The sequence below is a fragment of the Mugil cephalus genome, chromosome 13 (assembly GCF_022458985.1).
Source record: "Mugil cephalus isolate CIBA_MC_2020 chromosome 13, CIBA_Mcephalus_1.1, whole genome shotgun sequence".
In the NCBI taxonomy this organism is placed as follows: Eukaryota; Metazoa; Chordata; class Actinopteri; order Mugiliformes; family Mugilidae; genus Mugil; species Mugil cephalus.
In genome coordinates this window covers 17,626,125-17,652,003 of record NC_061782.1, presented here as the reverse complement: position 1 = coordinate 17,652,003, position 25,879 = coordinate 17,626,125, and the positions used below count along the sequence as shown (strand labels likewise).

The window sequence follows — 25,879 nt, the reverse complement described above, 5'->3', positions numbered from 1 at the left end:
CCTTTGACAGATATTATCCAGTGGGGAATGGTAGCTGCATAACTCAAGTAGATCCTTGATTAAAACATATTGCATAAATAAAGCATAAAAAAGGGCATTGGTGGAAATATCAAGGTATCTTACAAAGAGAAATATGAGCTCTTTGGCAGTGAGGAATACACACTTTCTGCATAAAGACCTTTGGCTTCGCTTTGAGAATCAGAATGTATAATTTCTGGAGAGAAAGAGCAGTCACCGTGGCTAAAAGTCACCGCGGTAAAGTGGCTGTAATTAACTGTTATGGTCTTTCCGACCTGTTGAAGCTTGACCCCCGTTTCAAATGCTAAAAAAGACTGGTGTGCTATAGGTATTCCGTTTCCTAATTTGGAGACATCCCCTTTAACGCATTCTCTTCATCTCACTCTGTCCCCCAGCTCCCTGTCTGCCTTCCAGACGCCATGATCCGGCTGGAGGAGGATAATCCCGCACCCCCAGTAGACAGCATGGACACCAAAAGGCACTCCGCTGAAAGGTGACCTCCAGACACTTCACCTCCCCAAAACATTTGGTGAGTTCTCCCTCCCTCGTCAGCTGTCTGCGGCCTCCCAGCCGTTCGCTAGTGTCCGTGTTTTCGTTTCGAATGAAGACAGAACACATTATCTAATGTCAGCTTTTATCATTGCCGCCTTTGTGGGAAAAACATGTTCAGTGCGGATAGACTGCCTTCTCCCCCCTCCCCAAAGCGCTGATTGATTCATCCACGCTGAAGACTTACAGTTTTTCTCAATTAGAGGTAGGTTTGTTCTAAAATAATCTTAGGATCTTAATTGAAACTAATGACTTTTTCTTTAATGAAGCACGTACGCACTGGTGTTTTATCTGAAAGAGCCTGGAATCAGTGAGATTTGCACAAGAGGCACACGAGTTTATGTGTGTTTACATGTGAAAAAGATGCAGTGATGCTTGGTGATGGGTTGTTAAAGGCTCTCATTGCCCCCCACTGCGATATCCTCATTAAGGAATCGATCATATGTTCAGGGCTTAAACTAGACCCCACAAATGTTTCTCTGTATTCTTCGACTAAGAATGAGGCTCTATTTATGTAATTGTCAGCAAATCCCATTGAAAAGGCCAAAACTAACGATGCGTGTGTTCATCTCTCAATATGTTCTCACTCCCCAACCCTGCTGTGGGCTGTTTTCAAGTGTGGATTAACACACATTTGGTTTTGTAGTGTAGTTTCTCTGGCATAAAGATGGGTTTTAGACAAGAACGCTTGCTACCAGTGTCAGCGCATCATTGCTTTTGGTCTCATCATTGGCTTTGGTGACTTACAGAATAACACAAAACTAATATTTATTTGTCAAATCTGGGAAAAATAGTTGAAATATAACCGAGTCTCATCCTTGAAACCTCCGCAGACCTCCAAATTGCAAGTACCCATGAGAAAATGTGAGCAAATTGTGTTTGATCTGAATTTGGATGCACATTCCTGGTGGTTTGTTTTTAATATCGGTGAAGGCCCTTGTAGGGCAGCGGCCCCTCGGTGCCAGTCGTTGACAATCTGTAAGTTATTACCTGAGCAAACTGAACGTCAACACACACGAGACGTAAAAAAATAAACAGACGTAATCATAAAAATAACTACTGACAACATCCACAATACCAAAACACTGATACTACTACCACTACTTCCACTTATAATAATAAATGTCATGTGCAATAAAGTGTAACGTGGTTAGGGACCCAGAGAAATAGAAATAGCCTGGGAAACGCAATGTATGCGTGGTTTGATTTAAAATAAGAACCCTAGAGAAGTCGTTGCCACTTTGACAATGGGTCTTATATATGTTGCAATCACAATCTGGCAACTAAGTGTTGGTGTAAAGACATCCAAGATGCATTCATGACGAATACACACTGAACTACAGCTTAACTTCGATGAAGACAAGATTTATGTCAAATCATTCATGGGAGCGATAGTTTAGTTTGTTGTTTGTAGGAGTTTATTAAATACTTTCAGCTTCATATAGAGGTTTTCAACTCCACCGAGCTGTGACCTGATCAATTAATTATCATTATAAATCATCTCTGATAAGCACTGACGTTACTGTGCATATAAATGCCTGCCAAATTATGCACGTGTTTATTCGCATAGGGAGCAGGGAGCCGAGATTCGATGTCACGCGTGTTCACTCGATATGCATGTGGAGATACATACTAAAGGTGGCGGGGAGCTGACGCCTGGTCCACAGGGGCGAACGGGGCCTAAGATCTAAATCACGTCGATGTCCAGATTACGATCGAATGCATAAAAATGTTGATTTTGTGAATAACGATTTAAAGGTTTAAGTCAACAATTACCAGAGTATGATAAACCTTTTTGACAACACACAAAAAAAAATTAAAAAACATATATATTATATTCATATGTTGAAAAGTTAATATGAAATGAAGTAGCCTTGGGTGTGTGAGTGCCACTATGTGAATCAGGTCTTGCACCGAAGTTATGATTGATATCACACTTGCATTCATTTGTCAGTGAGGGACCTTGGGCTATAATCAATGCGATCTTTGTAAGTGAAACATTCTCACAAAAAAAAAAAAACAACAACATTAAAATCCAGCAAACATGAAAAAAATAATAATTTACTAGCTGAAGGCAAGTCTCATTTTTCATTAAAGTAATGGTGCATATGTTGCAATGTAAATGTTACACTGTGAACAGTTCAGTGAGTTTACGGTTTCACTTTACTGAGTTTACCTCTAGCATATCAACAGCAATGGACCGAACAACGTGCGTTTAATTTGGGCTTGCGTGACAGGAGGCGCAGACACCTCCCTGACTGTAGCAAGGTGTGCATAAACCGTTTCTGTCATCTCATCTCATAGAAAATATGACCTGTCTGAAGTATTGTGTTTGCTCTGGGTTTGTTTGTTCTTGCCTGTTTCAGCCAATATTTGTTTTATTTTGTTTGCTTGGATTTTATTGGGCATTCACTGTGTGTAGTGGCAGACTGCAGATTTAAGGCTTCAAATTCTTTTGTTAATTGTAACCCACAAGAGAAGAGGTCACTGGACATTTTTATTGATATTCCCTAAACTTTAGTCACATTTGCAACATAATGAAGTATATTTTCAAGTAAGTAATTTCAATATTTAAATGACTGTTTCCCATCATTAGAATTAAATTCTTCTTTTTTTTTTTTTGCTGGATATCATAACCATGTGTGTCAAAGTCAAACTGATGAAGTGTTTGTGAGAACAAAGGATGGATTATAGTAGAGGAATCAGTCCAGTGGGACTTCATTAGCCAGTGGAGTCCTGTGTTATAATACTTCAGAAATTGTAATAGCCTATTTGTATTCAACTGCAGTTCTCAGGGACTTGCAGTTAAAGAATAATCTCTGACTAAGTTAAGAAATCCATTAATGCACACATGGGTACAAGCACATTTGCACAGGTTTTTGAACTTTTGGAACTGGCATTGATGTTGATGTTACTTAGGCATGTACCACCCACCTGGACCGGACAAGGCAACCACACCCCATAGCACTGCACTCCTTGATGGCAGCAGCCATCCCCAGCAGGTCAAAAACAGTTTAGGATCAGTGGGATGATCCACAGAGGCCCCTCCCCTCAACCCATAGGACCCAAAGCCCCCACTAACAATCATTCTGTTTCCAGACACCACAGGATAATGCATTAAGGTTTGTGTTAAAAGAGTTCCTTTCACGGTTTCCTCCCACCTCCAAAGACACGCTCGTTAGGCTGATTGGTGACTCTAAATTGACCCTAGGAGTGAGTGTGAGTGTGAATGGTTGTTTGTCTCTGTAACGAACTTATCATATCTTGTTGCTATTCTGCTATTTTGTAGGAGCCGTTATTCTCTTTGCCCGAACAGTTCAGCTGTTGCTGGAATTTTTTTTTTCTGCAATGCCAAAATCATGTTTTGACCCAAATCATGAGCCAAGTCATTTAATATTTAGTGTTTGTTAATCCCAGCTCCCAATTTTTATATTAAAATAACCCAGCATTAATTGTGTAAAATTCTTAAAGGACCAGTTTAGAAATCGGTAGCATCTAGCGGCGGCCACCTAAGTTCCCCTCCCTCTCCCGGCATATCAGAGAACCTATTTTTTTACTTAATCAGTCTTGAGGACACTAGGCAGTCATGCGTGCGGGGAGCAGTTTGCAGGGGGCTACGTGCTCGCTCAGGCGGCCCGGGGTGTAGAAGGGGATTCAAACCAGTGACCTTGCAGTCCCAAGGCTGCTTTCCTAACCTCAGCTCTGCCATTTCTATGTAAAATTGTGAAAGCTGCTTTAGAGTGAGTGATTTGTGAGTCATCTAGGGCTGCTGCAGAAACATGGCAGACTCCAGGGAAGAAGAACCAACTCTCTATGAAGCTATGAAGGACTCATTGTCCACTAATAAAAACACCATTAAACCCTTCCGTATTTCCTATAGCAGTTTCTGTTTTGCTTTGCTTGGATCTGAAAAAAAAAAAAACCTTCACTAAAACTCTACTGACATAGTTGGCTGTTGTAAATATTCTGTCCAACTGCCATCTTTTTTGTGACAGCTCTGGTACTTACTTGAATTCATAGAGCAGTTAGTGCTGTTTGTTGGACTATTACACAGTCTTGTTGCCGAGCTTAGGACATTTCATTCTTTCAGAGAACTTACACAAAGAGTACACAAAAATTACACACACCACAGGTTGAACATCGCAGCTTTACAGAAGCTGTGACACTGATGACATTTCGTAAAAGGATTACTGCAGTAGCAACTTTACCTTCTGAGGATCCTCCTTGTTGTAATCCCTCGCATCCCTTCTTTTTTATTTCATTCTTTACAGTGTATTGTGTTCTACATGTGCGCCCGGTACGTTAGGTGCTTTACGTGAACTTCAAAAATGATAGGGTTGCCGAGGCAGAGCAGCCCCGTGGGAATGAGGTGAAGCCTCTGGGGACAGATCGAAGATGTCACGGCTGTTAAAGGAAGGAAAAAGTGTCACAGCTTGGGACGGTGCAGAACCACATCTGTGACATTGAGTCTGATGAGCTTTTCTCAGGAAGTCAGGGCTCGGAGCTGTTGTCACGTCAAAAGTGAAGTGCTGTGTCATTCCTACTGTAATATGCCGCAGACACTCTGTTATTTGTGAACTATCACACATGAGTTGGTTTAGAGAGGTGTTGCATGACCCTTTAGTCAGGTGCAATTCACTTTCCCAGCTCAACCACTGATGGCTTTGTCCAAAGGCAGCTTTGGCTCAAATTGCAGCCTCTTTTTATCAGTATGTATGTTTCTCCAGAGCGATCTGTCCTTTCTGTGTTGGATTTGACCAATGGGATCAAGCCAAGGAACTTATTATGCCTTTCAGGTACCCTTTTAAAACTTCATTATCACCTTGTTGGTAGCATAAGCTCTTAACTCCTGTCCATGCAGCGGTGCACTTGATATAAGCCGTTTTAAAGCCACAGCAGTAAGACTCCATGGGACCACTTATTCATTCATCGTCAACTTTTTTAAAAAGATGTTATTTTTTTGCATCATATAGTTGTGTGGAAAAAGAGTTTGACCCTTCCTGAGAGCCACGCCCAGACCTGATTACTTCCTGTTCTCAATCAAGAAATCGCTTGAATAGGAGCTGCCTGACAAAGTGAAGTAGACCAAAAGATCCTCAAAACCTAGACATCATGCTGAGATATAGAGGAATCCAGGAACAAATGAGAAAAAAGAAACTGAGATCCATCAGTCTGGTAAAGGTTATAAAATCATTTCTAAAGCTTTGGGACTCCAGTGAACCGCAGTGAGAACCATTATCCACAAAAGACGAAAACATGGGACAGTGGTGATTCGGATGTACACACTGATCGAAATAACCTTGTGCGACATTGCTATTTTAGCGCATGGAGCAACGTTTTTTCACAAACACGCACTTTTTATTCTAATTTTAACATTCATTCCCTTAAACGGGGCCAACACTGAGAGCTAAAAGGGACATTGTGTACCTGTGAATCTGGAGGAAACTTTTTCGTTGTTTTTTCCCCCTTTCTTTCCCTCTACAAAATTCCCTGCTTTTGTTGCCCTTCCTACTTCAGCTGCCAGAACACACAGTTCCATACCTGCAGGAGACAGTGTCCAGATGTATCTCCCCGACTTTTCTCCTGTGGCATAAATATGTTTTTTTGTGGTGGTTTTGGAATGTATTGGTGGAAACTGCACTGTAGGCCTAATGCCTGTACATTTCTGCAATATTTAACACATCCCGCACACCGTCACCACTCACTAGACATTCCAGAAAGCTGAAGTTTGAAAACCGACTGCACATACTGGCCTTTTGTTGTCTGTAGTGGAGTTTTACAAGTTGTGTTTACTCAACCGGGACTTGTTTTTTCATTCATAGTCTAGTACATAGAGCCTGAACCCCACTCAGTGGATAATTTCCAGACATTTGCTCTCAATACATTGAATACGTCTCCTCAACGTTTGGATGCATTGCCATAAAATTTGAGATATCCATTGTCCACTGAGGATAATTTCATCACAATCGTCAAGTGGTCCATATTTTGATTTATGTGGTGTTTTATGGCGAAATACCTGCAAACCAGAAATCTCTGATCTCACAATTCTTGTTCCGCTCAGGTATTGCACAGTGATTTCCTAGCATGGAGGTTGGTCTTAGAGGACATGTCACAATGTAGGTAACAACAGTAGACTACAGGAGGTCTTATCTACCTGTGTCAAGTCACAGATACATAAATGAATAGGAATTTAAAGTTCCTTCGCACGTTTTCATCAGCTCCCTGGGCAATGACCTGATTAGAGGACAGTAAGCATGTTTCGAGAGGGCACGTTCCTCATATGAATTTCTTCCTGCATCTCTAAAATTGCTCACGGGCAAAGCACTTGAAGTCAGAGCTTGAAAATGAGCACTCTTTCTTCTTTTGACCTTCCGTTAAAGCAGTTCCATTATTTGGTTTACACGACCCCTTAGGAATTTTTCCTTTTCAAAGTCAGCGATAGAAATCTCAGCATGCGTCACATCGGTGTGGGGATGAATCAGTAAACAGTATCTGCTGTACACCGTGTCTTAGGTCCGTATCGTTATGATGATAAAGCTGTGAGACTTCTCATCAAAGGTTCTTGAATGCTAATTTTTTGTTGGATAATTCTGACAAACCGGCACACTCGGGTGTTTTATTTGCGAGGATTTCAAAGAGCAAACCTAACTAAACACGAGGAACGTCACCTCTTTGACATATGGTCCAGGAGAGTCAGGAGAGAGTCAAAGCCAGTAAACCATCTCTGTTATTGGATCTTTTCACTCATCCTTCTTAGTCATTGTTCTCTGTATGGGAAATGCTGGAGAGTTTCCGTCTCACTGGGCAATACGTACTGAACAGAGCTGCTCTGAAACAGAATGTGTGCACTCCTTATCTCAAAATGCAGTTCTCCGTTCATTTGTTTTCTGTCACACAGTACCCTGCTAACTCTCCTCAGATGTTCATTTTCCTTTTCACATCTGCACCCAGCCCTCCGTTCTCCTTTGCTCGCCTTCATTTTTCTTTCTTCAGGCCATCCATTATATGCAAGGTGTCACTGAGTAACCAGTCCTGGTGTGATGCATTGTGTGTGGTATAATTCTCAGATACAGCTTGTGTTTGATAAAGACTACTTATAGAATAGAGGGGACATCTGTCCTGTGGACATGTTTTCTCTTGTCCTATGACTGAAATGAAATGCGGCATGAAACTCAGAGTATTTTTCTTACCTTTTTCCCCTTTCCTTAACAGGACCGAAAACATGAATGATTTTATATTATGTCATATATGTAGATTGTAACTGAAGGTTATTATTCTTTACATTTTTATATGACGGAGGCATCCAGATGTGCTTTTCTTTTATCTTCCACCCATCTACTGCCTCTCTGACACTAACCTCTGATTTGTTTCCAACTTCAGCTTCGCCCGGAACCAAACATTTCTCTTCCATTTTTAGGGGTCAAGGTGTCCGAGGATCTGAATTGATGATTCTGGCTTTAATTAGTATAGCCTGTTTTAGTGATATCAGCAATTCTTTACAGGCTATGCTAATCTGTGCCAGAATCAGCAATGCAATTGGGACGGATGCGTCTCTACATGACGTACAGTTTGTTGGGCTGCTCTCATTTCTCCGGTTTCTCTTTTTATTTATCGCCAGTTTTTGTGTCAGCGTTTTGAAGTATAACAGACCAACGAAAATATCTCCTCAAGCCAGATGGATGTTGATAGAGGCCTTCTGTCAAGGTGTGTCCAAAGCATAATTTGTAGCAACTTGAATGGGAAAAGACCATGTGTCCTATTTATCTTCCGTTCTGCAATCAGGTGGCCTTTTCTGAGACGTCCACAACGACCTGATGAGTGTAAATGTCAAAGATGATGTCAGAACCTCCTAGTTGGAAAGGGTGCAAAACTAGTGTGAAAAAGTGCAGACAACACCATCTATGACCATGTTCCCCTGGTGTTTTTTCTCCATTAACCTAGTGTGTAAGAGGTGCCTAATCTGATGACATTTAATTTAACCGAATGTCAGTCTTTTAAAAAAAGCTATTACATATGCTGAAGCTCATGTGACCTCTATAATGATAAATGTATAATGTTATTCATAAATGGAATCCTTAAGACCATATTCCCTATGGATAGCCTGATTGGACTCATCACTATTATATGACTTATTTTAATTCTGATTTTTATTATGACGAGTTTTTCATCATATTAAACCCAGTTGTCTTTTCATATGTATCTATTTATGACCGGTATCCTTATGTATTTAAGTGTGCACTTGATTCAGATAGTGAATATATACATTGATGCACACAAAATTGATGCATTAATCATTGTGCGTTCACACGTTGCATGTTAATTAGTGTACTTACATGTGAGGACTCTGTAACAATAAAATATAAAATATTCATCCAGGCCAAACAGAAAGGCATACGCACATAAACATAAATAAACACAAAATTTCAATTAAATATAACTAATAATTACTTTTTTTCATGGTATTTCATTCCTATCACTCATGACTGATAGATGCATCAATTGTGGAAAAGTCTTCCCTTTGTGTGAGTTTTCTGCTACGGGCGTAAGGCACATTGTGCATTTGAGCATTACTGACATACAGGTAAACCCCCTGTAAACCAGGGCTCCCAGGAACTGGCATTCTGCTGTGGCCTTTGATTGGCAGGGGGGAGCAAATGGCACTGGCATCTGCAGGCGCTTGGATCAGACCCTGACGAAAAATGCGAGCACACAGAAACGAGCAGACAGACGTGTCAACGCTCGCCCTCGCACGCGCACAGATTGAGCGGCCTCGCGCTAACCCTCCGGCCTTCCTCGCTTTGTCTGGGCAGGAACATCAATCCACCTGTGTAGGCTTCCCTTTGAAGCAGCCGAGAGAGGAAGTGGGCTCTCGTTAACTTGCTCACCTCTAGGGTTTTCCCCCATGCACGTCCCATAAAGCTTAGTGTTTTAAGTAATTTGCCGTTGGTCGTTATTCATCCTTCGTGATGGACATGATCGAGTTAAACGGCCTCTTCGTTTCCCTCACACACTCTAAAATTTGGAACATGCTTGAGTGTCAGGGTGATTGATTTTAGTGTATTAGTCCACTGCCCACTGTGCCATGTTATCTACATCTATGTTGATGAATCATCTGTCTCGTTGGCCGGCAGCAATTAACGTGCATGTTTAAGATTCCATCCGTCTTGTCCGGCTGCGTTTAAAACCCTAATGTGGGTGTTTAAATCAGACCCCCAAAGCATTTCACTTTACAGAAAGCCAATGATTGCATTACTTCTCCGCTTTACATCAGCTCAGACCGACCGTATAAAGTAAATGCCCCCAATTATCTATTCTCCGGTCAGGCTTTTATCCCTGCCTCTCTTTTGTCTCATCAATCCCCTCATGAGTGGACGCAACTTTAAAATTTCAGGGTAATTGTGTTAATAAAAAATCAATGCAACTTTTTATCCCTGCACATATGCACACATAGCAAGAGAACTGGATGTGTTTTTGTTATTTGTAATTAATAGCGTGCATGTTTATGACAGCATCTTTAACGTATTGTTTATCCATTCACAGATGTTAAACCTTGCTGATAAAATCCCATGTGAATCTTTCCCAGAGAGAGTGAATGAGAGTGAAATGCAGGGCCTCGTGAGGTCACCTCTCCGCAGCCTTACACGCCAGAGCACCAGACCCCTCTATTTAGCGAAATAATTCAGCTCATTACCTCTCTCCCTTCATACTGTATGCATGCAAAGTGTCATGCCTGAGCTGTTTAGCCGCACTGGTTATGAGCTACCCGCTGTGTGTGTGTGGGTGCGCGAGCCGTCGCGGACGCGGCATTTCTATCTCTGCTCCCAAACCTCGATAAGGCGCTCGGAAGGAGAATTTCTCTATTTTGCATCATAGCCTGATCTATAAGAACTGTAAATAAACAAACCATAATGCTACTTTCCATTTCCACTTTTCATTTCGCAGGAGTCATATGATAAGTAATTGGAATTGCAGTAGTTTGCCAGCGCAAGAGAAAATAAACTTGGTTTAGTAGCGGAGGAGCTGCGGGGTTCTACAGTATGCAGCATATTTTACCCTCCTGTGTTTGACAACTAGATGTTTATGTACATTTATTTTCATTGCTTATTATAATAAATTGTAAAATTGGAATTTGCGAGGACTCAGTGATCTTGACAGTGATGGATGTTCAACAATTAGATACATTACTGGTGTGGGAATGGGTAATTTGAAGTTTGCTGTTCCCATGACATTTATTCCATGGTATCTATTCTTTAATATGCTTTGGCACGTTTGGCGCCACGTTGCAGCGATTCAATGGGCGCAGCTTATTTTGGACATTGTCTTTTTGTCTTTTGCATTTAGTTGATGGGCTTAGCCAGAAACAGACACTGCTGTAAGGTATTTTTATTTAATAACCAAATAGAGTTGAGACAATTTAATGTGGAACAATTCCATTTTCAATTAACATTTTCACTCAAATACTGAGTATAAGGTTTTATAGGATAGTAAACTCAAATTTTCAGTGACCAGAAAAGAAGCTGATGAATGTAGAAAACCTCCCGAGGATTAGTTCATAATAGAAACATTCATATACTGTATAGCAATATGCAATTAACATACATTGTAGTAGGGGATTTTCTCCACCTACCAGCAGTAGAAACCAATTTACCCTCCACTATGTTGTCCAATATTTTTTATATTACTTTCAATTTCAAAACCATTTTCTTGGCATGTTAGTCTTAATTCTTCCTTAATTTATGTCAGAACCTATGTGAACAACAGGCTGTGGATTTGGGAGGCACTTTTTAGTTTTTAGCACGTTCAGACAATGTGGCTTTAATGGACCTCCACTTCTAACGTCTAATTCCTTGCTCATTTGTTGGGAACATCTGTGGCCGGCTGCCCGCTGCACATCAGCTAAGATAACGGCCTGTGTGATTTGTGTAGCGCCATAATGCTCACGGCCATTTCCTCCGAGAATTATTGGAGACAAAAATACCACTCTGTGCCACAATTAATGACACTCAATTGATTCAGTTCCATTCCAATCCATTGGCAGGATATAAAGATCTCACTACAGTTGTTTTTTTTTTTTTTGTTTTTTCTTCCTGGAAGATCTTATTTTAGTAGCACATTTCTACTAGCCTAATGCTCTTAGTTTAAGTTTTCCCTGGGGACAAAACCAGCAGAGCTTGACCAACATATTAACCTTATCAGACCTTAAGTCGCTCAACACTTGATTTGCAGGCAAGTGCAGGCTGGTTTATTTGCAAATGCTAACGCTGTGTTAAAGTGGATTTTTATGCCCAGTCGAACACATCTGCTTTTCAGCATCGGTCATCACCCAGTGATGCCTAAATATTCATGATCAAAATATATACTCCTATGATTTCATTTGAAATCCGAGATTTAAATAATAGTATGGATTATTTCCCCTCTTAGTGGGTTTCAGAAAAGAAGGCTGAGGCCTGTCTCTGACACCTCATGATATCTCTCCCCACCGTGGCTTCGAGAAATGGCAGCAAGTGGAAAAGAGAGATTATTATCCTCCGCCAGTTCTCTGCCCCTCTCTCTCTCTGCTCTCCGCGCTGTTACTGTACCTCCTCTGTTTTCTGCCCTCCTCCTGCTTTTACACAGCACACTGTACGCCTTGTTTAGTTAGAAATAACCTTACAGATGCAATTGTATCCATACTCGCAAATTCTCGTGGCTGGCAGATGGCAGGGAAAGCCTTCCATCAGCATTATGGGGCCGGGGAGTGGGTTACTGGTCAGCATCCAATAGTGAGGGACACAGAATCCTGCAGTAAGAGGTAGAGAGGAATGCTGTTAACACGAAAAGAAAGGGCCCTCCAATGTATGGGAAGTGATAAAACAGAGAGGTTGGAGAGAGTTTTTGTGTAGCATGCAGTTCATGTAGAGAACTCCTAACCTTCAAAAGTTGTGGTACAGGGTGGGGAAAAAAAAGATTCACCTTGAATGACGCCCAAATAGATTTTCTCCACCTGCGTGACTTTTACGATAGGCTGATCTGTGCATACTGTGAGGGGATATGACTCCGTAGGTTTCATGCATCTATGAGATGTTAAGATAAAGATTTTTGCATCATACAAATCTCACTTTTCCTCAAACTGTTTTTCTTTCTTTTTTCTTTTTTTTTTTACTATATTGCATCAGCGGTAGATGACACTGAACTAATTCTGTGCTATATCCATCTATATGCCTGTATTTATTTGTCTTTCTTTCATGTACAGATTGTGGTGATTTAGATATGGGTAATTCAGGTATAAATGAAAGTGAAATGCCTTTCTCTCTTTCTCTCTTGTAAAATAAATTGGTTTTGGCTCAGAAGCAAGAAGCAGTTGCCCCACAACTGTGTGTTCACCTTTATAAAGTGCACAACAGCGAAACACGCTCACGCAGTGCAATCAGTCCAACTTACTATCAGTGTAACAACCCGTACAACTAGCTGGCTAATGGGTTTCTGTCTCAATTTCCTGTCTTGCCTAGTTTCCAGATTGCCTCGGTTGGTTCTTAGTTTTTGGTTTTTGTTTTCACCTCTCCGTTGCTGCATCGCATCTCCACTCAACTGAACGCAATAAGATTAAAAAAAAAAGATGTCTTTTTTGGCAAGGCCCGCAGCAGTGATCGGTGTCTCGCTGATTCTGTACGTGCGCCTGCTGCTGGTGGAGACAATAGCAGCGACAATGAGCTTGAAGTGATGCGAATTCTGATAGCCACCTCTGTGTGTAGCCATTGACAGAGACACTTCCCAGTGGCATGGTGTTAATGACTTGACTGGAACAACATAATGCAGAAGCCAGTGCCTCAGGACACCAGCTGATGCCTTCGTCCTTGAGAAGATAGAGCAGAGGGGAACAACGAATGACAAACATTTGTCTGTACTTAACGCTCAGCTTGTGCTTATGTAGGCTAATGCTGTTTATACTAATCAAAACCCAATGCGTAAAGCTGCGGAGGCTGGTTTTCAAAAGTACCGGACCCAAGTCTGAATTTTTTTTTTTTAATAATGAAACGTGCGTGTTGTTGTAAGTGCATGCTCTAGTTTGTCAGGATGGACCAACTGCCGAGACAAATGGCGTACAGATGAGAAGAACAAAAGTCATTCAGAGCTGTGGGATTTCACTTGTATCTGCAGGAGAGGTGGGATAAAAGGCAAAGGCAGAATGGGAATGTGGAAAAGCAGAAGCAAGGGCAGATCAAGACAGAGCTGGAGTAGAGAGATTGAGATTGATGATGATAAAAGAAAAAAAAAACAAAGGAAGCGGGGGAAAAAAGGAAGGACTGATAAGGGAAGAGACTGTGTGAGTTCATCAGAAGAGAGCTAAGGGGAGAGCGAGAATACGGCACTCTTAGAAGACGTGCAGCTGTCCACTGCCCAAGAGGCTGTTGCAGAGTGAGTTTAATTGATCCAGTGTGCATAGTTAATAAGATCTTTGTCCATCTGTCTTTGAGATATAGGCTTTCTGTGACAAAAGGATTGTGACATGGCGGGTAAGAGGACAGATGACACCAAAAATGGAATCCTACTTAGCGACCGCACATCTGCTGGCATTAATTGGTCTTGAGATGAGGGCTGCAGCTCGACATTACTGCAGTCTGACAGGTCTGATTCTCTAACATAAAACCACCCTCTCCGCCCAACTTGGAGATCATATCTTTGACGTCATACATAATCTGTAAAGCTGGGACCAGAGATGCAGAGTGTTGCATTTTAACATCATTTCAATTAGATTCCAATCTGACCTGCTAGCTTGTTGTTTATGCTGGAAGTTTCCCATGTATCTCCTATGGTGTACATAGCAGTGAACTGACCCTTTTACAAACTGCATTTGTCTTTTCCACAGCTATTACAGACATAAATGTGTTTGTTATTGTTTATTGTTTTTTCAATCTCATAAGTTTCCAAGAGAAGCCCCAGTTTTGCTCAGGATTTGGGTGGCCAGCGCTTGGCCTAAATGAGACATGACAAAGCCAAGATATGTTTCATAACAAACTGAGTTTGCTACAATTAGCAGAGGGCTCTGTCGTCTCCTCACATCTGATCTGTTCCATAGCAAAGTCACTGGCGCTAATGCAGTCACCGAACCAGGCCAGCGGTGTAACCGACACCTGACTTATAGTAGCCAAGAATAGTGCGTCATTTGTTTGTTCGCAAACTTAATACTGGTCACATGCGCCCTGTGATATCACCAAATTCAATTCCCAAGTGGGTAAGTGGAGGAGAAGGCCATAAAATACATCCTTACTCACGTAGGCCGGAAATCTGACTTCCAAGTGGCTCCATGGATAAATTAAGGTTTCCAGCAATAAATGTCTCTCATGGCAGTATTTCATTAGTCCAGGCGCTTGGGTTATAAAATGCTTTTTGTTTCCCTTGTCTCACCTCCCACAATTAGAGCTCAGTTACATCTCTTGCGTGAAATGTTATCTAAGACCCGTCCTTAACGCCTTAAATGCATGTTCACGCTGGCTTTAAAACAAATCAGGGAACCAAGTTCTACGTAGCAACCACCAGCTGAGAAGCCTGCTTCTTGCGGCTGTGATTGTCAGCACTGTAAGCAAAGCTAAAATCAGACATAATAAGACCTGTGTAATAGTATTAACTTGTATTATTCTATGAAGACTCTGTGTGACTCTGCCTGAGAGGACATCAGAGGAAATCTGCCCGTCTTAATGGATTTTCTCTTTTATGAAAGTAGCTTTTCAGTCTAATGCTTTAGGTCGGTCTCAGTTCAAATGTGAAGTGACTCCATGTGGTGAAGGCCCTCGACTCACTTTTTGGGGAAGACCTACCTTATTGTCCTTGCGTGACTGGACTTGCTGAAACATTGCGAAGCGTGTTGAGGTAGTGGGCGGAGGGGGGCTCCTCTGATAGATGCCAGTGGTGGCCACAGTTGGAAGGCTTCACACTTGTTTTGCATTGATATTGCCTGTTCTGCCTGTTAGACTGTTTTCTCAGAGTTTTGTAAAATCCACGCTTAGTTTGTTACGCTTTTATTTTAAGCGCAAGTGATTTAGGCGGATCATGAGGTATACTTGTTGTACATGTTAAATTGGTGCATTTGCCTAATTTCAAAGAGTCGCCAGCATTGCTTTGATCATAACTGCCAGGATTGGTATTAAGTTGATCATTATTTTGAAGTGCGCTTGCCAAAGCAGCTGTAATGTCAAGCAAAGGCCCCGCGTGCATTTTGATGTGGGCCACTTGTCATTCAACTTAGGTGTCAGGGGTTTTATATAGACTACTAACATGAACACCTTCTGGTACTAATGAGCCCACAAAAGGCTGCGTAAATCTGAGCATCATCCCCCGTTGTGCAATTACTGTTCAATTCTGACAATAATAAGCTGTTGTACCGACTAATTATTCTCTGCTGTTTTTGTATGTGTAAAAGTGAGCCAGCGTTTTTCACTCGCTGTCTCGTTGGCTCTGTGGGATTTTCTCAGTTCGACCTTTCTGGATGTGCTACCTTATTGACCACGAAGACATGAAGACAGAGCTGGTGAATCTTATGTTTTTTTGTTTTTTTCCCCCTCATTATTTGAGAGGCATCCGCTTGAAAGACCAGTCAAGAGAACTAGTTTCTTTTCTGGTGATCTTTTTTCTTCTTTTAAAGTCTTCTTGAATGAGAGCTTTAAAATGAGTTTCAGGGTTAATGTTAGTAATAAAGTAGGAGTGGAAGCCAAGGATCTGCTGCCTGGTGAAGGGACACTTACACTTCTATTATTCAGGTTCCGTCTGTGTCATTATTTGAACAGAAGAAAAGAGCATTCCTTCCATTAGATGGTAAAGTCGGGGTCTTTTCAGTATGACGCAGCATGAGCAGAAGTTGTGCTTTTCAAAGCGATGTTTTACACAAGGTCTGACTTCAAGCTCAGCTGTCAAACTTCTCACACATGGTTCACGACGATGACGATGATGATGATGGCAGATTTACAACTAGAAATTTGGCAACAGCCACACCTAGCTAGAAATTCAAGCTAACGTTAAGATGGAGGACTTTTGAATGCTTTTGATTGATGCGCTGTAGAAGTGGCCCTACAGCACATATGCACCACCTGGCTTCATCTGTAAAGCATCATCCATGTCATAGATAAGAACGATGGTTGTTTTTACTGCAGCGCCGGGATGGTTAATCATTTTTTGGCAAGGGCGGTGTCCGATCTGTTGTTTTGTTTGGTTGCTCTGCTTATGCAGTCACAGGATTTAAAAGGATAGACAAGAGGGACGTTATCCACTTTGTTGTGTTAAAAGAAAAAGGCCATTGGGATGAGGATCAACCTGTATGTTTGACAAATGTAATAGTCTGTTGGATAACATCTTTGGCAGGAGTTGCCGTAGTGTAAACTTCCCGAAATCCAATAAATAGCAGGATAGAACCACTAACTCAAATCTTCAGTGGAGCAATACTCCACTGTGGATGTGCTATTGTGAAAGATGCTTTTTGAAACATAACCTGCAAACCCACAAAATTTAGTAAATAACATGTTGATGCATTTATTTTCTCACTGGGGTGTTTGGCTACACATCAGAGATGATGGACAAATTGTCTTTTAGCTTTGGAAGGTGGACTTGCAGCTTATTGCCAGTCAAGCTGTTCATTCCACTTTCACAGTTGTGCTTTATGTGTTCTCAATATTCTTAACTCCTACGAACTCTTAAACTCATGCTCACATCTTCATCGTGTGGAGCTGTGTCGTAGGGGCAGAGCTGGAGTCCCTGACATCGGTAGCAGATGTGAACACCTTGAGCAATGAACAATCATGAACAATGTCCGCCACCTTCTACACCAGTGGTTCTCAACTGGTCTGGCTTCGGGACCCACCATCACCTCTTAATGAAAAGCCACGACCCAACATTTTTAGCAGACTCAGTTGGTGTGTTCATGCAACATACACAAAATAAAAAAGAGCAATTAGAAATATATATATATACAACTTATTAGCTTTAGCTAAGAATCCTCACTTGCCTAATCTATGAGAACCAACACTGCACTATGGACAAAAACTGTTTCTTCAGTAGCAGTTGTTATCCACAAACACAAAAAAATTTAACAAAAAGTGCAATTCAACAGGACTCGAGAATACAATATTCATCAGAATACCACAGGTATTTCACGTGCGCACCATGGATAAATCCCAGACCGCACTGCGATAGTTGAACTGGCAACAGGCAGGTATGTCCATCACCTCTGCCTCCCAGCTGTTAATCTCAGTGTTTTATTAAAAATAACGTCATATTGGCCCCCAGTTTATAAAATAGCTTGAAAAAAGCTAAAATAATATTTCTGTGTGAACGATTGAATGTATCAACGAGGACCAAACAGCAGAGAGCAATGTGGCCATTTATTTTTTTTAAATCTCAATTTAAAGGATAGCTTATTAAATGCAAAAAATCCCAAAATCTATTTGCAGTACTTTACTGCACACTTGAGATCAAACTGGGCTACATGTGGCCATCGATCTAAAATGAGTTTGACACCACTGTCTTTTCAGTAGGTAAATACTGAAAAACATCGAGCTCTGAAGAACCAACACACGTTTTAAGTTTTTGCCCTCAATTTTGAGAAAACCCATATCTCATACAATCTGCGTCGTACCTGCGTTTCTTCCATGCTAAATTAGCACTAGTGATATGTAAACAAACGGTGCAGATCTTCTTCCATGGTGTGACATACTGCCACCTACTGTTAAGGAGTGTGAATCAATGACACTGTTGATTTTGTTTTTAGATCTATCTATCTATCTATCTATCTATCTATCTATCTATCTATCTATCTATCTATCTATCTATCTATCTATCTATCTATCTATCTTCCACAAAGCATTTATTTCCTGCTTTACCTGTTTTACCTCCCCTGACTCTCAGTGTGGTCGCCCGTCACCATCAGTCTACACAGGGAGGACAGAGCAGTGTAGTCAGGTGGAACCGGCTGTAATTAGACCGGAGAGAGAAATGATGGACACGCAAAGCAGTCACACACAATTTACCCTAGAAGGGACGATACATTCCTTGCCTTTTCTGCCTCAACACCTCCACCCCGCACTGCAGCCCCCACAACTCCACCAGACCAGTCAAACGTTACAGCCACGTAATCACCTCAGTCAATAGTAGGTGGTAACTGGGTTTTATGTGCTTGTATTTTTACTCTTACCTTGACCTGCCTCTTCTCACCTCTCACATTCTAATGTCGTGCCTCGTTACCTCGTGTTTTCCTTGGCCTCTTCTCTTCCCAAATGTTTCTCTCCTCAGCTGCTGCTTCAACCTGTTCGCACTTCCCGTTTTTGGTGCTTTTTCATTTGTGTTACCTCTCTACTTCCACTTAAACAGATTTTGTTTACACAAACAATAATTTACCCTATTGTCTGTTTATATCACACACTGTGTTTCGATGATTTTATTTTCACTCTCGGTGCTATCATCGCCGTCACCCTGAGCAACCTAGTTTTAAATCACCTATTTCCCTAAAGATGACTTTCCGTGATAATGGGTAGTTTCGTATTGGCACAGTGCCTCTTGGCAAACACTGTGGCTCTGAATTGTCTCCTCCCAAACTGAGCCTTTTCACATTTTAACAGCTCGGCCATCCATCACGCATGCCGCGTTTGTCTGTCTCCAGGGCAGAGGTGATTTATCATCCCACTGGAAACTACTGTGCTGATGTTGTCGTTTGGTTTAAAGAAAACACCCTAAATCTGAAATTCTGGGAAGAGAAATGGAAACTAGCTCTGTTTTTTTTTTATTATTTTTTTTTTTCATGTTGTTAGTCTGCAAAAATTATGGAAGTTATTTAACAAGGCCCACTTAACTGAGATTTTTCTTGACTGGATTAATAAGACCCTACAAAGGAAGCAATTTTACATACAATAGTACACAATTCCTTCTTAATTGTGCTCCCATGCAGTTTGCGAGAACCTTTTATGAATTGCACCCAAATTACATCATCTTAACGGAGTCATCAAAATAGTTTTAACCAACATATCCTTTAATCCCACGTCTACCCTCGCATTTCCACATTCAGCAGCAGCAGCATTAACATTTTTCTACGAATGTATATTGAAAAAGACACGTCTTTCATTCAGTATCACTTGTGTGCCCTCCTCAATTTAAAGGAAAGTCCTGAAGAAGTTCAAAATGGTTTAACACCGACAGTAGAGGGGAGAACTAAAAGGTAGAGAAAACGAAATTAAATGCTTTTTATCCGTTCCTTGCAAAACATTTTGTAAAAAAACATTTGATGGCGCAACCAGAGGAACACAGCCGTCACGCTAATGTGCTTTCGTACAGGAGGAAAACGTCAATACAGAGTTGACAGTAATGTCGTGTAGTGGGTATTGATGGACCTCGTACCACCAGTGAAGGTTAATGACATATGCCCGCGTGCAGTGATAAACATTTGCAGTCAAAATGGAAATGTGTAACATGTGTCACCTTTCTAAAAATGATTGACTGTGTTTCCTCTCTGTCCTACTTTCTCTTGTGCGTACAGTGACCTGCAGCTCAGTCCTCACCTACAGTACGACCGTATGTCCATGAAATTCGTTTTCAAGATTCTCGTTCCCCTCAAGATGAACAGCAGTGAATTTGCTGTTGTCCTTTATGAACCTCTCGCGGGGAAATTTGCTCTCTGCGTTCAGCTCATTCATTTGCACGCTCAGAGCAGTGGGTAGCAAGGCGTGCAGCGCCCGTGGTATCGTTTGGGAAGTTTACGTGTTTGCTCAAGACATCTCATCCATGGACACAGACAGGATCTGAACCAGTTTATGGGACGTTGACTAAACCATTTTAATGGTTTAATGATGCTGATAATACTGTGATTTATGAAGTACTTTATGTTCTGTGGCAAATTAAGATGGTGAACATAGTAAACACATTAACATGCTGAGACTATCTTTGTGCACTCTCTGTAGAAGTCTTGTTTAAAAATGATATACAGTTTGTTAAAGGTTCTTTGGCCTCTGGTATTTAATAAGCAAATCCATATCAAAGAGACTGATTTGTGAACTGTGTGTGGTGTCCACATCAGTCGGATCGCACATACCGGATCAGTGCTTATCAGTTAATTGACTGGTGAACAAACTACATCTACAGACTACATCTTATTTTGGCTTTAATGTTTGCCATTTCTTCTAAGGAGTGAAGTTCAGAAACGGGCTGGTGTCATTCTGTGCGTCGCAAGTTTTGTGTTCCTCTGCACCAGCTGTGCCACCAGACGCTGCAGGTGTTTTTCTCTTTACTCGATACCTGGGGGCCATGCAGAGTGAGTATTACTAAGCGTATCATTAAGTTACGCCGTCCCTGAATTAACTAACCACAAGAAAACAGATTGCCCCCGCGGCGTAAGAAATCCCAATTTAGATGCGGTGGTTTCCAGGAGAGAGCTGCTGACGACCTTTGACCGAGGAGGGGGAAGTGAGGTCAATCGAAATGTGCCCCGTCATCCGTGACCGAATCATGTACAAGAAAACCAAGCAACATAGACTGGATGACCAGATAAACAAGATGACGATCAGTATGACTGAGCACTAACCAAACATTTGAACTGCAGCCCACTGAGCTTTTGCCTTACGTTGCTTTTCTCATTTAAATTTGTGGTTGGGTCAGTGGAAGTTAATTTATTTCCCTTCACATGATTTTATCACAGCCCCTAGGTTGTGCAGGTAATATTTCCTAAACTTCAAATGACTTCTGGTGTCATTTATCCATGCAGCAGTGCAATGCATACTAACAGCGTGTTAGAAGTACCAAAGAATGTTTGCTTACCAGTGGAAGAGTCAAAGGAGGACCAGAGAACACTAAAATAAATTGTTCACAATTTAACTTTTGAAGCCCCAAAAGTGTTCTTTTTGTGTGCTAGAATTAAGTCCTGTCACTTATTATAAAGACAGGAATTATTATTTATGCTAACTAAACACCGGGGCAGATTGACACTTGGACACAGAGTTTGTTCTTGGAACTGTAAAAAAAACACTGAAACAACACATTCTGGAAATGTTGAGCAATGTTTACTGTGCGCCCAAATGACATTTAAGATCTCTCTTTGCTGATTGTATCCCAGCTTGTAACTCAAAACAAACACTGTGCAGACGGCTGGTGACAGCGGAGGAGGTGAGGGAGAGCTGTACTGTAAACGCTCGAGAAATGTTATTGGGAATGTGGCTTGCGGAATGACGCGGGTTAATCAAAGCAACACGCTGCAGCCACCTGCATCTGGTCGCTGAGATCTCATCCGGCCGTGTTCATCCTCTATTTAAGCCTCTTGTAAGACCAGTGATATTGCTGCACTTATCTCTCAGCTACTGCGGGAAACAGACATGGTGTCAGAGAGAAGGACAGATAAACATGAAGAGAGCGGTTTAGGGTAAAAGCTAGAGAAGCACTAGGCTAGGATTAAATAAACAGTGAGCAATGCATGTGTGAAAGAGTTTTGCCCCTTTTTTTTTTTTGAAAAACGATGTCTCTATTTGTAATTGGTGGCACCTGTTAATATTTTAAAGCCTTTAATGAAAACTGAACTAAAAGAGTGCTTTCAAAGAGGCTGAAATTACTTGCATACTTGTAAGATGATAAGATACAGAATAAAATACCACAGGAATATAATATTTTTATATTTGATTGTATTCATTGCTCTACTTGGAAGCTGAGACTGAAGCTTGCCACGGGCATGAAAGCCCTACATGAGTCAGCCACAACATTAAAACCACTGACAGATGAATTTAATAACGCAGACGAATCTCGATGCTCTTAAGTGTTCTGCTGGGATACCCCCGCCTCGACGGGTTAGAGCTGTTTTTACGGCACGAGCGGTAACTGCACAATATCCGGCAGGTGGTTTTACTGTTGTGGCTGATTGGTATCGTATAATAACAGACTCGCTGACTTCTTCTGCTCTCCAGCCGTGACTTAATAAGTAAATATGACTGTTTTATCAGGAATGTTTGAGTACCTTTAGAGAGGATGTGATATGTGTCAGTGTAAACAAAGGGAAAGAGAAAATGAAAGTGTGGGGAAAAAAAACATGTCGGTCATTTCACGATGACCGACTGCTATCAGAGCTTCAACGCATTATACGCTATAAGCTGTACACTTACTTTTTTAGGTGGTAGCACTGGTGCTAGCAAGTTAAAAATTTTAGTAGCATGCTCCGGTGGACAGTGTTTAAAAACTTAGCTTGGAGTGACTATTTGTCTAGGGGCGTGAAGGTGAAGTGTGTTTTAAGATAATGTATTAGTATGTACATCTAATAAAGGACGGGTTCATTTAAACCAAATACATTGTTTTATTTATATCTTTAAGACATTTCGTCAAAAGGTCCTTGAACAGCACTGGTCATTGACTGCATTCATTAGCTCCTGTGTTTCTAGGACAGGAGTCTTCAATGTTTTTCAGGCCATGAGGCCCCAAAGTGATGGAGAAATTAAGGAGGGACCCCCTACCTACTATATGTAAGGATGGGAAAAATATCGATATGGCAATTTGTCATGATATTTTGTCATCCGATACAATATAGATTTTGAATCTCTTAATATCGATTTAACAAAAGAAAATGGTTACGTTTTTGACCACTTTTTCTGTACAAGTGCAATATATTGGAAAAGGATCATTTGGATTAATATTGTTTTTTGACTCCATTTGTCCAGCAAATTATCACTGTAATCTGATGTACACATATACAACTTGTATTTTAAGCTACATTTAAAAATTCTTATGTAGAATATTGCAATATATCGCAGTATCATAATATCACAATAATGTATCGTATCATGACTCAAGTCTCGTGATACGTATCGTATCGTGAAGTCCTTGCTAATACCCACCTCTAACTACAGGTGTTCCATATTACACTCGGCCTAGTGCTATTTCTAAATATACATTATTATTATCGTCCTCCATTCAATATTAAGCTATTCAAATAATACAGGTTCAAATGTGCATTTTTTTTTATGTTGGATTCATGTTAGTTGTGTATTTAAAGGAATTTAAATTTGAGGGGTAAAGAATGAAAAAAATATTTTAAAAAAAGTTGCATGTGAATTTCCATTATTGTTTTTGAGAAGTTTTTGTGGCACAGGTACCTCAGGGCAGGACACAAACAGAAAACAATCAGGTGTTGGCACTATTAAATCTCCTCACTTTTCATCTGGACATTCAAACAAACAAATATTTTTACAAGACGATCAACTAGAAGGAACTGTAGACCAAAAGATTATTTGATGAACCGCATTATAATGACGTTACAGTTAAACTTTTTTGGCAGCTGTTTCATTAAAATGGTCTGGTGTGTCTCTTCACTATAAGCTTGGCTGCCTACATGATAGCCCCCTTTCATTTGATTTCTTAACACGTCATTAAAGTTCTACATTAAACACTGAGGGCTCTGTCACAGTGGCCTCTTGGTTGTTTTATCTCAGCACTGTGAAGGATATTTTTTGAATTTTCGAAAAAAAAGTACCTTTTAAACTGTTAAACTCTCCCCCACGCTGACTCCTTTTCTAGAATAGATGTTCTCATTATGTTTGCTGCTTACAGTTGCATACTAACGAAGGCAAAGTAATTATATTGATAATATAACTTTAAAATTAATGTGTTAAGTATGACAAATACATGTGTAGCACCAAATCTAAGTTTGTTTAATAATAATTAATCAGATTAAGCAGTAGGATCATTACAGTACTGTTATGTTATGTATCTTAATGATAATGTTAGACTATGAGGCAGCTGGAATGCCTTATGTTAAGTATTACTAAAATCTTCCCCTTCAATCAGAGGGGAAAATAAGATTACAAGCATTAAGTCTTTGCTTGAGATTTTACCATTTTGGTTCCTCTTAAGAAGAAAGTGATTAATGAGATAAAAATGTCCCACCAAATTATATTTGGAGGGAAACAGCATCAGTTTTAGTAAACTCACATACAGTAAGAACTTCATCAAGTTAGGTTGTATCACTGTCAATATATACTGTACATATGTACAAGTTCTCCATGATGTCACCTGTAAGATTCTTGAGGAGTCGTTTTGGAGCTCATTGTGGGTGACACTGGCTGTTGCTGTCTTTGCAGAGCCTGACTCTTGCTAATAATTCAAAAATGGGCAAAGAGTCGGACTGTGAGCAGAGCTAAGGCGGGCAGGTAATGTCACGGCAGACAACCAAGATATCTGAGACACTTTCCACTTAATTAGGTAAAAACTTTAAGCTAGGATATAATTTAAACGTATGAGCTGTCTAAAAATTCAAGCTTTTGTTATAGCAGGCAACTTGGTTACTTTATTTTTTTTAATACGGTCAATGGGGGCAGCCTAACTGTTGGAGCTAGCCTCAAGTGGCCATTTGAGGAATTGCAATTTTTAGCATCCCCGTGTCGGTTTTATTTTTCAGCCTCGGAGGCTGCTGCTGCTCGGGTCTGACTCAGCAAAGCTCAGAAGATAAATTAGAGCTCTCTCATGAATTTCTCCTACATCCCAGTGAGCCCATGAGAAGGTATGCATAGCTGATGCAGCACAAGACCACCTAAAGGCCACAGTAGTTCTGTGGGTTGACCTCTAATTATATAACATCCTGTGGTTCCATCAAACCACCGAGTGTGTTCACGTTTCAGTTTTAACTTACTCATCAGCAGTAATGTATAGCACCCGTGACCTGGTATAATGTCTCTTTGATGAACGAGTCTCCGTCCTCCGGGATCTAAAGCTTCTTTTTATAGTGGTCCACATTGTCCTGGAAATGGTCCAAGAACGGCTAAGCTACAATGTGCCTGATCACTGTTACACAGTAGTCACTCTCTAGGTTAGACCGATGAATTTCGAAAGGTATATATTTGAAAAGCAGCATCATAGATTTCTCTCTTTAACTAATTTCTATTAGATGCATAGAAAAAGCTCCAGGAAAAAATGCCAACAAATAACATTAACGTTAACAAATGATCTGCTTTGCTTGGATACTACTCACATAATTACATATTCTTCCACTGACGTTATACATACACTCGTGCATATGCCACAGAAATAAAAGTGAATTCCTATTAAAAATGACCCGAGACAAGCATGACAGTTCTTCTTTAGAAAAGTAAAACATGAGAAGCAATTATCAAGCAGCAGATTCTTAAATGTAAAGTAAATTGTGTGTCAGCACTCTGTGAATGGTGTCCTTGACAGACAGTGGAGACTGTGTGCCGAAGTGACAGATTCACACACAAATGAGAGAAACACCACCTGTAGAGTGATGGTGGTCTCACAGTTTCTAATGTTCTTCCCTGAGCATTTATTATTGTGCTTTGGAAGGGTGGAGTGGGGGGATGTAAATTAGGATGTG

The 25,879-nt window shown here is 40.8% G+C and overlaps 1 protein-coding gene across 1 annotated transcript in view; it reads left to right on the top strand.

Moving 5' to 3' along the window:
- Positions 1 to 25,879, top strand: part of chrm3a (cholinergic receptor, muscarinic 3a) — a 74,018-nt gene that overhangs the window by 27,820 nt on the left and 20,319 nt on the right. The window contains exon 2 of the mRNA XM_047603967.1: positions 414 to 547. The gene's annotated coding sequence lies outside the window, so the exon portion shown is untranslated. The remainder of the gene's footprint in view (positions 1 to 413; positions 548 to 25,879) is intronic.